This window comes from Molothrus ater, chromosome 1 (assembly GCF_012460135.2).
Source record: "Molothrus ater isolate BHLD 08-10-18 breed brown headed cowbird chromosome 1, BPBGC_Mater_1.1, whole genome shotgun sequence".
Taxonomy (NCBI): Eukaryota; Metazoa; Chordata; class Aves; order Passeriformes; family Icteridae; genus Molothrus; species Molothrus ater.
This window is the reverse complement of record NC_050478.2, coordinates 99,325,410-99,337,438: the sequence shown is the minus strand read 5'-3', so window position 1 is coordinate 99,337,438 and position 12,029 is coordinate 99,325,410.

The window sequence follows — 12,029 nt, the reverse complement described above, 5'->3', positions numbered from 1 at the left end:
ATGTTTACAGGCATACAACATAGAGAACAGAAAAATGAAGGACTAACAAAGTGTCTGTAATTTGGTATTTATGGTTGGAATTATGGTGTAGAAAGCTCTCAGTCATCATCTTTTGGTTCACTGATCCTCCCCACTGAAGCATGGGCAAGTTGATGCAGAAGAGAGGGATGCCCAGGTAACCCTTCTGAAAGCAGAAGGCTGGTAACAGAGCTGAGTGAGCCCCAAGACAACTGAGCTCAGAGCAGGTGGGCTGAGAGAGCATTTTTGGATGCCTGGATGAGGCCATCCTGAGCTGGAGGATGACAACAGCTCTGACAGACACTTAATGAAGAGTTTGGGGGCTGGCAATGAAAAAGAACCCAAATGCTATGCCCTAGTGGAAACTGTGAATTCTTGCAAATAAATTGTTTCACAGGGGTCAAACCTTGTTTTAACGTTGGAACGTGGTGCAATGACAGTGTCCAATTTCAGTCACTGAAACAAAAGCAGGAGGGGGAAAGCCTATATTGTGAATAACAGATTGCAGTCAGGCTTTCAGTATGATTTAACGTAGCCTCTATGTTTCCTTTTAGTGTTATATATATTTTCTGCATGTTAGCCTGGAAAGGAATTAATAGTATTTCTGTTCATTGTGACTGCTGCCTTTCTTTATCACCACAGCTCCCTGTGAATAATTCATACAATTTAATGTACTTCTTTTTAATTCTGTAACACTAGGACATTTAATTTAAGTACAAAATAAGAAAGGAGATTCCTTTTATCAGATCAGTGAATTAGCTCTGAATGGAAAATCATCTTACTAGTTAGTGGTTTCTCTGTCTACTGTCACTACCCCCTTATGCAGAAATAACAAATGGCTTTTTGTTGCTGATACTGGAGATTTTAGGATTTGGGGGACATATTTTTTTCATCTGGGCTACTCTGTAATAATTTCTAATGAATAATTCAAATGTCATGGGAAACCAAAGCTGCTAGATACTCCCTTTCTCATTATTAATTGTAGATTTTGCCTTCTATTAGTATAACTGCATTGGAAGTTTCTACTGAAGAAATCTAATGAGTGTGACTTAGAGCATTTTTAATTCTCCATCGTCTGCCAAAGGTGCAATGAAATTGCCTTGGGTTATGTGCACAGACTTTCCCATGAGACATAAAACTAAAAAGATTTCTTCTCTTTCTCAGGGAGATTTTATTTTACTTCAGACATGAATAGCAACACCAGGGATTTTCCTTCTTCCTCTGTAAAACTAACTTAACTTTCTTCATATGATTGCATGATGATTAACTTCAGCAATAAAAGAGCATTAATCCCAGAACATGAATAGCACACTTTGATGTTGCTCATGGCCAAAATGCACCACCCATTCATTTAAATATCACAGAAAAAGCATCTACTTCCTGGAACATTTGGAATTTTTTTACTGAGTTATCATAACAGGTATAAGTATTTAATAAGCTTTAAGCTTATTTTAATTTATTTTAATTTATGTAAATAACTCTGGGCCTTTTGTTTCATAATCCCAGTAAAGTATTATATCTGAAAGAAATTCCAGAAAAGTGTCCCAGTCCTCACACTGGGAAAGGGAGCTGTTCTTCATAAGCTATAAATTGCCTTAATGTAATGCAATTTTGCACCAGCTGAGGAATGGGTATAAAATAAATCTGGGTTGTCTGACAGTTGAACTCAACTTTTCCATTAGCATTAAGGGAATGACTAAATTTTTAACAATGATGTTACATCTATACTGAAATACACGAAGGAATACAGGAATGACATTAGATGAAATCCCACCCTTTTCTCTGTATGTAAGTGACAGGAGAATCAAAATGATGGCCATAGTCATGGTTGTTATATCCCTGTCAGTCAGACCCGTCAGGATTGATGACTGAGATAGCAGCTGAATCTTAGTCCATGCAGCAGTGGCTTACAAGGCCCAAAGATTTCAGGTTTGTATTTGTATTTAATTTGCATTTGGTGGCTCGTCCCAGAACATAACATTATGTACAAGAAGCAAGTGTGTGCAGCCAAACCACAGTGCACAATTTATCTCAGAGACTATAATGAAGATAAGTTGTACCAAAATAAGGCTACATAAAGTTTTGAATGCCCCACAGCAGGGAGCTGCAGCCATGCTCTAGAGTCAACTATTGTGAGAACAACAATAAGGCTAGCATAGGGGATATTCTTAGATTCAGGTCATAACTAAAGTGGTACTTTAGTTATGACCTAAATCTAAGAAATAAATCTAGAAATAAGCCCTCTCTACTCTATAAATCACCTTATACACTAGACACTTATACAAATGTAGACATCCTCAAAACTATTTGTTCAGAACTTGTATCAGCATTAGAGGCAATTAGAAGCACAATACCCTGAAATATTTTGAATAGAATGTTCTAACATAATTTTTTTAAGATCCCAAACTAAGCATAAACATTGTTAAATTTTAAAAATATATATTATATATATAAATAAAAACATCATAACACTCTATTACTGCCTTATTGTCATCAGCTGAAGTCAACTGAAGTTAAACTGTTCATAAATGATAAAACCAGGGTCAAGAATCCTGCCTCCAGGTCTGCTGCTCTAATAGAGCTGTGAGAGTGTATTATAACTGACTAATTTACAGAAAAAGGCATCAGGCTTGACTCATTTTCACTGTGTACTGTTATTATGTGTGCCAGGAAATTACAGCTTCTGTGGACTAGAAACATTGCTTGTATTATGCATGAAAGAAGGGATGCAGGGAAAGTTTCATCAAAGACTATGGTCATGTCGCCTTACAGCTTGCCTAAACATCCATGCAAAGGATGTTTAGGTAAGCTGTAAGATGACTTGATCATAGTCTTTGATGAAACTGTTGGATATCTCTTTGTTTTGTATATACTACTTAGTTTGGAAATTTTCAGGAACTTCTGTGGTTACCAGGACAGGTCAAACCTTTGCACATCATCTTTTAAACAGAATTTGCACAATAAGCCCACAGGGAGGAGAATGACTGGCCTGCCACAGGCTATTATGCAAGATTTTAATTTAAATGGCTGGAGCTAAGAATATGATCCATCGTCTTAATTCATTGTCCCTGGGCACAACAAAGTTTATGGGCTTCAGTGAGCACTCTGCAATTTACCTACCAGCCACCATGGATACTGATACCTTCTGCAGCTACCTGCTGGGACACTCAAAGGCATCCAGCATGTTTCACATGACTTTGTCCTACAGCACAAGTCCTGCCTTTTGGAGGTGTAATGTGACATGACAGGGTGTGATACCCTCAGGGTCAGCTGCTTTGCATTTACAGCCAAGTTTTCCAGAGGAGATATAGGCACCTTGAAACACAAGCCCAGTTTATGAACTCAGCTGCAAAATTCAACTCAGATTTGAATTACAAAATGTGATTTATAGAATATTCTGGATAACAAAATAGATAATGGAGAAAGGTACTATGATGAGCCACCCTCCATCTGTCCCAGTCTCTGTTAGGAAGTAGCACAAGTATCCTTGAAGTTAGAAGGACAGCAGACCAGGAGCAAATTGGCTGTGCTGTAACTCTGTTAGGGGACATTCATAGGTGGAGGGTCGGATGCCAGTACATTTGAAATTTATATCATTGAATGAAACTAGGAAAAATTCTGGGAGAAGGAACTTGAAGTCTTTTATTGTAATTGTCATAAGGCCTTTATTTGTTCTGAGCCTGAAGTAATGTTTAATATTTCATGAAGCATTTTGACAAAATAAATTAGGGCACTGTACTGTTATCACTGCTAACATCAGCTGATGCCAGAAAGTAATATGATCTAAATTTGTTGAAGATTTCTGAAATATTCTAAGGTCTATTGAAAACTGACTGGTGCATTCACAGTATTCTATTCAAGTGCTTATTAAAAGGTTAAATATGTCTAAAAGAATAAAGATTCATCATTGTCACAAAAATCCGTGGCTGATACTACAGCCACATAAAATCAGTCCTACTCTATGTCCAGGTGGCAGAAATTATAAGAGACAGGCTGCAGGGGGAAATAGTGGTGGATCGACAACATTAGCAATAACACATAAAGGTTAATGCCTCTAAGACATTCCTTCTCCCAAAGTTTGCTTAATAGTCAAGTCTCCCTCCAGATTAATAAAGAGGAAGTGATTATGAGAAGTGTCGGGAAACATGCTGAAATAAAAGGTAAATTGTCTACTGAAACTAATTGGGACTCATTAGCACACATCCCAACATACCCAAAATAATAAAGTTCTGACACAGGGAGGAACATGCAGGTAAATATGCATTTTTTTTTCTCTTGGTGTCAACAGGACAAGTCACTGCTGAAGAAAATTTAATACAATGGATTATTATTGCTAGCTTTACATTCATATGATAAGGCCCTGATTTACCTTTGCTAGAAATCATACAATAAAAGTTACTTAATACTCCAAAGAACTTGGTAGTGATAGCTGTCCTTTGTAGAAGATGGAAGCTCTTCTGTAACTCCTGCAACATTAACTGTCCTTTCAAAATTAGAGTCACAGAGGCAAGCACAAGAATAATGTAACAGTTCTTTGTATGAAAAATCGAGAGGTGCATGTAAAATCTCAAGAGATACAGTCAATCAATCTGTAGATGAGCACAGGGCAATCAACTGTTCTGTCTTCAAGTACTCAAAATAAAATTAATTTTGAAAATCATTGGGCCACTGTAGCCCTACACTAGACATTTGAGAAGCAGCATTTTCTTTGGTGTTGGTAAAGTGATTCATGTAAAACCTTGCAATAAATCCCTAGAAAGGGTAATAATTTGCAGGAGTATCCCAAGCCAGCCACAGAGGGTTATGGGTAGGTGAAATTCTTGATCTCCTCTGAGCAAAACTATGATAATATTCTTCTTATTGTTCACCAATTCATCTGCCATTATATACATGGCTTAAATCCTTTGCTGCTTTTCAAATGAACCAGTTTCAGGATTTATGTTAAAAAAAATCAATATTTCCAAAGAGTCATTACTCTCAGATCCAGGACAGAGCTAGAAAGAAGGCAGAGGTGCTACATGAGCTAGCAATAACATGCCTGTGTTTTGTTGCATGCACATTTGTTAAACCCCTCTGTTAGTAGGCACTGCCAAAAAAGAATTTTGTGTTCAGGTACACAAGTTTAAAGCTCTGTTATAGTTATAGAGCTTCATGTTGTATGGGAAGAAAATAAATGGAATTACACAGAAAATAAGAAATGTACTACTTTGTCTTTCTGTGTGTTCATATAATGATAAAACCCAGTTCTATTTATACCTACCCTCAAGTGTTTTACTCCTTAAATATAAATCCTTTTAAGAGAATTAGGGAATTGTAATAGGTATGATGCTCAGATATATTTTTGAAAAATGACAATGCGGTAGCCATTTGAGCTTATTTGTATAAAATGTTATGAGTTGAAACCATCTGCTTAGAAGTAAATCAGAGGGGAAATACATATGTGTGACTTTAAATCTACAGGATGGGGCTCCAATAATTCAGGATCCATCAATCAGTAGTTTGCATTGCTACCTAAAATGTCCATAACATACAAAGACTTAGATAATTTTTTTGGCACTAAGCCTGTCTTCAACACAATGTATCATCTGCAAACATGCAAATTACTTGGCTTCCAGTGTGTCTCCTATAGAAGGTTCATTCTAATTAAATTTAAAGGCAGACTGGGGTTTTTTAATTAGGATGAATTATAAAAATGTTGCTGTTTATGGTAGTGTTCTTTATGCTTTACAGTACAAAAACACATTGTAATTTCTAAAATTACTTCAAACACTGGTAGAAAATTTTATTTATGCCTCTGCACTGCATTAAAACCATAAATGGTTGGTACTGTCACCAGAATGAGAAAGCCATAACACTAGTTAAATTAGAATATAGTAGAGTGTGAGAGTGTGTGTACGTGTGAACAAGAGAGAGAGAGAAAGAGAGAGAGAAACACCAGGCAAAAGTGAGTTGCTGTACGTTAAAATTATTTTCTAAATTATCTTCTTATGCAAATGGACTATGCCATATTGCATTTATTAAAATGTATTTATGGAACATTAAACATAATACTCATTTCTGATAATTAAAATAAATGAAAAAATTGCCCAGGCTATTTATCAAGAAAACTTCTTGTGCCTATATGGACTGTGGAGTGAATTCTGATCTCCCTCACACTGGTCAAACTCTGTCAAAGCCAGGGAATCATTTGGTGCTTGAACCTTGGTAATGAAAGGTAAATATTTAATAGGGTCTAGTAACAATTCCTATCAGTTTCTTTTACGTAACCATTGAAGTTCACAGTGTTCCTCTTTTTTATTTTGTACTATAAATAGGTGCACCCATTTCAAGTTAAACAGTGAATCAAATCAAATCAGATTAGATTTAATCAAAGCAGGTTATCGTAGAATCTCATTGTGACAGTGACCAAAGGAGAAAAAAGGGAAAGGGAGTAGAATTCATGGAAAGCAAAGAAAACTAACAACCTTATACTTTGCCAAAATCTATCAATGGGAAGGTTTATTGGAGTCTTCCATGCCACTTAGACTCTATAATAGAGCTTGAGGCAGAATGATTCTGTAGCCATCTCTTTTGCTGCCAAGGGAAATAATGCAAATTGCTGGTAAGGAATCACAGGATTGCCAGACAGTTCGCTGCAATGTCTTTAACACATTCGTCCAGACGTATGCAGTAGTTTTGTCATGAAAACTATGAAGGAATTGCTTAGTCTGGATGTGTTGTGTTACCTGTTCTCTCATTTATATCCTGCCTCTTTTGTTCTTATCTGTTACTCTCTATCTCAGAGAGCACACACACTGCAAATTTATCTCTGCACAACACAGTAGATTTATTCAATAATAACTTTTCCTGTAGCTTCTTCATACTCCATTTGAGTATTTTTGTTCTTGCTGTATTTTCAAAATTGCTTTCATACTTCCCTTAACACCTCTTATAGGACTATGAAACAAATTTGGGTTTCTCAGAGAGTGCACAGTTCTTCCTTTGTGGTCTTTATATCAGAATTTACAAAAAAATATTTCCTGTACCCAAATTGCTAACAGTCAAAATCTCATCTCTTAAACCAAGAGTCTAGGCAAATTGAGTACAGGTTGGCTGTATGCTTCAATTGACTGTTTGTTATTGTTATTTGTTGTCCAGTTGTGAAGATGTGGAGACTGGGCCCTGGTAGGGAGCCAGGCAGGTGTTCCAGCAGTGCTGTTGGTATGGTGTCATGCAATGGAGCCTGGATGATCCGGGTGCTCCTTGGTCATTCCTGTGTCAAATGGACCCACTGCCATCCATGAGTCTTCAGGAGGGAGGTTCACCTCCATGGTGTTTAAGCTTTTCCTTGTCTAGTAAAAACCACTGGCACAATTGTGTGAGTTGTTGGATCAGCATCCAACATCCATGGGCTCTATGTTGTTCTTTGGTGGGCCATCACACTGGGATTCTCATGATGGCTCAGCAGATGGATACGTGAGGGCTTGTCATGGAGATGTGCACACACACACACACACACACACACACACACACACACACACACAAAAAGGAAGTGGATTGGGTGGCCCAAAGTCCAAACTGCAACTTTTCATGTTTTTGTTTATCCCTTTCTCAAGGCTTGACTTGCATGTTATTTATTTCTGTTGATGCATCTTCTTCTCAGAACCTCAAAAATGTTTCTGCTAATACAGCATTGCTGGATTACCTAAGACATTGTAGATTTCTTTAAGTCCAAGGTTTATTGAGACACTTTGAGCAGAACAAACTGACTCTGCCATGTCTCAGATTCCCTTTGCTTTTGTTCTTCAGAAATTCATCTGAGCACATTTAATGTCATCTCTGTTCCCCATTCCTGGTGACTTGTCTTTGTCACATTTCTCTACCTCTCAGAGAGGTGAATATTTAATTATAACATGTACTTGCCAGGTGGAAAATTATTGTTAATGACAGTTCCTCTTTTGAAATGATTTTTTGTGCAGTATCAAAAAATGTTTATGTTCCATGAAAAAATAAAGTAATTGAAAGGTAAAAAGCATTCCTAGATGCTTTAAAGCATTGGCCAAATATTTTTTCAGTATATGTAATATCTAGGATCTGTTGATTAAACTAGAGAGAGCATAGGAAACTTCAGGAGGTGATGTTCAGTTGTGTTTCTGTTACCATCAACAGAATAAATAAATGCATCTTTGAAAACCCAGCTGATAATAATTTTTGTTCTTTGGCTTTTCAGCAATAGCTGTGAAATCTTACTTCAGATTTTTACCATTTAAAATACATTTATTTTTCTATTTCAATTTTTTTTCCGAGTTCTAAGAATCTTTTCCAATGTAGAAGGAAAACAAAACTTTCTTTTTTCAGTCAAGTCAACCTTATATATTACTTTTTGAACTAAAAAGTTAAAATAATTTTCACTGAGGAAAGAATCCCCACTTATTGGGAATCTTAAAAGGATTTTGCTGAAGTGTGAACTTCCATCATTCTGTCACTTTGAAATTGCTGCAGGTTCACAGCTGGACTACAACAACCCAAAGTGAATTGCTAAGTGAAAGGACAAGGCAGGTGACAATTATACAAAAAGTCACTGCAAGTAATTGGTAAGGAAAAAGCTGCCAACTATAAAGCAGCATTTATATTTAAAAAAAAAGGAAAAAGAAGGAAAAAACTTAAAGAAATTAGGCAATAACTCTTCTGTCCCAAACTATCCTTAATCCTTTGAGAAGTTATTATCTCCTAGTATTGGGAGAAACAAGAGGTATTCGTAAATCAGCTTCTAAACAAAAATAACTCACTCCATCAAGGAAGCTGGAAGAGTATATCTTGAAGAATTGCCTTGAGTTATATGTATTACTGAGGCTGAACTGTCTAGGTAAAGACTTGGTAAGTAAGGACAAGTGATGTCAGCCTCCACATCTAGTACTTTAAAATCTTTTTTCAATAGATACATGGTACAACATAGCAAGAAATCTTATATATTAATTGAGAGCAGTTATTTAGACACACTTAAAAATTTATAACCCCCACGAATACAAACAAAGAGTTATCTTAAATATATTGTAAATTGTTAACAGGATTATTGAGGTTGGTTGAGGCAATATTCATTACAAATATTAATGATGGGAACTTTCCAGACTATATTTCCATATAACATCTACAAGTTTTATTTTGTCTGTGTGACCAGGATATTAATCTGAAATAGGTTATATTATTATTCCATTTACTTTTCCCCTACATAATGTGCTCCCAGTATGCTTTCAGAGTTGAAACAAATAATTTCTATATTGAGTTGACACTGACTCAAACATTAATCCAGAGATTTAATCCACATCACTTTCTAGATGACATGTTGGTAATGAACAGTAAAAACACACAACCTCCCATAAATTTTCCCTATTCTGGTTTTACACTATGATCCTTATCTTTGTGCTCAATTGACAAGACCAGAAGACATGAGCATTAAGGCATGGCTTACACAAAGATTAGGCAGCAAAAATTACTGTTTGGAAAACCTCAGATCAACCTTTTTATATTCCATAAATATCTTTGCTCCAATCTTAAAGGCTCCCTTTAAGAAAGAAAGAAACTCATAGAGTTTTGTATGTCTCTCTCCCTGGATATATCCTATGGTAGGCGTGGCTGAGGAAATGGTGCTTAACTAAGGACTAATGAAATCCAAACATTGGAAGTCTTTAGATGCCACCTGAGGGGCTGGATCTCTCTATGGACTTTTGGAGCAAGTCTAACATGCAGTGGGTGTTTCCAAAACACACTCTCTATACCACTCTGCTTGATCTTCCCAAGAAGATCAAGCTCTATGTAGTTATCTTATACTCTGTACAAATATACAGGATAAAATGATATTTTATCATGGAGTTTTTTTCTTTTCTCTCTCTGATTTTTCTGAACTTTTCTGTTTCTATATGTGTTTCTTAAAATGCAGGTATATTAAGAATTTCTGAACAGTTTTCTCATTATTTAATTGTATTTTATGCTTTGAATATCAAAATTTAATTTTTATGCAAAGAAAATACAGTTATTCAAAATATTTGGATCATTTAATGAATTCAAATTCCAAGGAACAGATTACATATATAGATCCTTCAAGCTTCTTGTCCTAACTTAATCCTTGAATTTATGGGTGTTTTTAGCATCAGAAGTTACTCTTAACAAGAATAAAGCTAACGTCTCTTTCTTCCTTGTGAATAAAGGAAGCTTTAAGAATACAATGCTTATTTATTAAAGTGTCTACAAAAAGCAAGACTTATAAGAAATGAACCACGTCTAATTTATTAAATTGGATTTTTAATATTTCCTATAAATAGTTCTATTCTTAGCCTTACTATGTGTGCAAACTTGTTAATGTGGGATATGGAAAAATTTATGACCTTGTTCCTTTAAATACCACAGACTAATGTGGATATTTTCAATAGCTAACCTCTTCTGCTATGTGTGCTTAACAAAGGCCACTGGCTTAACAAGGCACAATTCCAGCACACACCTGCCTGTAAAACTGATCTGGTCCCCACTGTAGACTCATCAATTCTCCAGTCTCTCAATACAAAACCACCTTAGTGAAGTAAAAGCATCTCTGATTCTTCAGGCCTTAGATCCTTAGATTTAACAATAAATTAGGAAGATTAATATTATTATATGTAACTGCATTTAATAAGTGGAAATAACTTGTATATTTGATGCATATATGCATACATACATCTATATCTATATCTATATCTATATCTATATCTATATCTATATCTATATCTATATCTATATCTATATCTATATCTATCTATATCCTTGTCCTCCATCTTTTATATGTTCTTTTTCCTGAACTGTTATTTATTAATGGGATGGGGCAACTGTAATTTATCGTCATGTTTATGGAATGCTGAGCATAAGAAGTCTGAATTCTGGTTGTCTAGATGCCACATGGTCTATTAGTAATGATTGTTATTAATGATATTTTTTCCAAGTTTCAGAATAAGTAGGTTGTTAAATAAAGAGATTAATTTTTCACTTTCTAGTCAGGAAAGACAAAGAAAATGGAAACATGGATCCCTGTTGCTTCATCTCAAACTAATTAACTCTATTAGTAGGTCATATACCTACTCCTTTACATATAAATACATATATATATGCACATATAAAAACAGCAGTCAATTTGAGCATACAGTCAACTTGTATTCAGTTTTCCCAAACTGAAAACCAAGATGACATGCTGACTCTTAGCAATTTAGGTACAGGAAATCTCATTTTGTTGACTTCTGTTAGAAAGAGAATAAAGGAAGAACTGTGGAGGACTCTTGCTGTGGTTTTGTTTTGGGGCTTTCTTTCTCTTTCTTTTCTTTCTTTCTTTCTTTCTTTCTTTCTTTCTTTCTTTCTCTCTTTCTCTCTCTCACTCTCTCACTCTCTCTTTCTGTTTTTGGTTTGTAATTTTGAATTTAAAAATTTTTGGTGGGTTTTTTTTTGGGTTTTGGCCTATTTGTTACTCTGAATGTAACAAAAAAAACCTGTCTCAAAATGCATTTTTGGCATTCTCTTCCTCTTTCATATCTGGCCTTCTCAGAGCCCGATAGAATCCAGAAATGTCTAAAATGCATGGGCTTCATAAATCCAGATATCCTGGATCTACTTGCAATACTTACTTGAAGTCCTTGCTGTGTTCATGGGTCAGTGAGTGTCTGCTGTTCATTTACATCACATTATTAATTTAAGTTTTCTACAAGTCAAGTTGTCAATTAAAACAGCATCTTGCTCACAAAAATTCATGACAAACTGTTAACTCAATTATTTTAAAAAACGGCATATAGAACAAATACATCATTAATTGTGCAGTTTGGAGCACTAGAATACTGTTCTTTCAATGTGTAGGAAATAAAACCTGAATTATCTCCCAGGGATACAGAGAAGCATCCCGAATGATATACAGAGAAGCACTGGTTTCACAATCATTCGTTACACATGTGAACAGAATGTGCCTACACCTACTGTGTTGAAGGACAACCATGAGTCATATTTATAACCTTATAAGATTA